General features: G+C 40.5%; 1 pseudogene; it reads left to right on the top strand.

The window, feature by feature from the left end:
* Positions 1-794: 794 nt before the first annotated feature.
* On the top strand, positions 795-1567 carry LOC102814430 (annotated as a pseudogene).
* The last annotated feature ends 251 nt before the right edge of the window (positions 1568-1818 follow it).

The following is a 1818-nucleotide window of genomic DNA, read 5'->3' as shown; positions in this document are numbered from 1 at the left end:
GATTCGTAACCACTACGCTACCAGAGCTCCTTAGTTTCCTATATATTTTAGAAATGAGTCCCTTGTCTGATGTGTCATTGCAAAAGATTTTTTCTCATTCTGTGGGTTCCCTTTTTACTCTTTTGGTGAAGTCTTTTGATGCACCTAAGTTTTTAATTTTTAGTATGTCCCAATCATCTATTTTGTCTACTTTTTTTTTCATGTTTTATTGTGAATTATATGATAGTTTACATGAGAGAACTTTAGTTTTACATTCTTTCCACCGTATATCATTTCATTGCCATGGTTCCAATCCCCTCCATGCATCATCAACCGACCAAAGGGTATACCCTATAAACCCGCCCCCTACACTCCCCCCACCCCATTCTTCAGCACACAGTCCCTCTCCCTCTTATTTTGTCTACTTTTGTTTGGCTAGCTTTCAAAATGTTTTGTAGTCTGTGTATTCCCTGAATTAGAGCCCTCACAATTGTCCCTATTTTTTCACTGATGGCCTTCATAATTTTGGGATTCACATTTAGGTCTTTATACCATACTGAGTTGGTTTTTGTATAAGGCGTGAGGTAAAGGTCTTGTTTCAATCTTTTGCATATCGTGTTCCAGTTCTACCAGCACCATCTGTTGAAGAAACTATCACCTCCCCAAGCGATTATTTAGGTACTTTGTCAAAAATCAGTTAGGTGTAGCTTCCTGTCATGGGCTGAGTCCTTTTGGCTCGTGGGTCTCAGGGACCCAAAAACGGAGTAGTTTTTCACGCCCCAGAGGCTGTGCCTGGTGGCTTTGCTGCCATCACCATGCCACAAAACGAATATATTGAGTTACACCGTAGCACTATGGATATCGTTTGGATTATCATGAGAAAAAGAGAAAGAAGGAAATTCGAAAGGCTCAACAACGTTTGAAGAAGGCCAAAAAGAAGGCCAAAAAGAAGAAGGCGAAGCTCTACCGTAAACAGCGCCATGCTGAGAAAATACAAATGAAAAAGACTATCAAGATGCATGAAAAGAGAAACACCAAACAAAAGAATGATGAGAAGACTTCACAAGGTGCAGTACCTGCCTATCTGCTGGACAGAGAGGGGCAGACGAGCTATAAAGTACTTTCCAATATGATTAAACAACAACGAAAGGAGAAAGCGGGAAAATGGGAAGTCCCTCTGCCCAAAGTCCATGCCCAAGGAGAAACAGAAGTTATTTGGACAGAAAAGAGAAAAAAGAAAGCATGGAAAAGGATGGTTACCAAAATCTGCTTCGTTGGAGATGGCTTTACATGAAAACCACCTAAATATGACAGATTCATCAGATCAATGGGCTTACATTTCAAGAAGGCTCACATAACACATCCTGAGCTTAAAGCCACCTTCTGCTTACCGATACTTGGTGTGAAGAAGGATCTCTCATCACCCTATACAACTCTGGGTGTGACCACCAAAGGGACTGTCATTGAAGTGAACATGAGCGAGCTGGGCCTGGTGACACAAAGAGGCAAGGTTATCTGGGGTAAATATGCTCAAGTTACCAACAATCCTGAAAATGACGGATGCATAAATGCAGTCTTACTAGTTTGACAGACGTTTCCTTTAAGTCATTCCTTGTTGGTGAAGACTATAACCAGGAAAATCACCATCACCTGTGTTTCTGAGTACTACCAAATAGCCTTACCTGTCCGCAGTTATTAAGAACTATTTATTAAATTGTCCAGTTTTGTTTTGTTTTTTAAATCAGTTGGCTGTATGTGCATGGGTTAATTTCTGGATTCTCGATTCTGTTCCATTGATCAATGTATCTTTCATTGTACCAGTACCAAGCTGTTTTGACC

Source organism: Chrysochloris asiatica, unplaced genomic scaffold (assembly GCF_000296735.1).
Source record: "Chrysochloris asiatica unplaced genomic scaffold, ChrAsi1.0 scaffold00051, whole genome shotgun sequence".
Lineage (NCBI taxonomy): Eukaryota > Metazoa > Chordata > Mammalia > Afrosoricida > Chrysochloridae > Chrysochloris > Chrysochloris asiatica.
The sequence above is the reverse complement of the archived record's forward strand: the minus strand, read 5'-3'. Positions and strand labels throughout refer to the sequence as shown.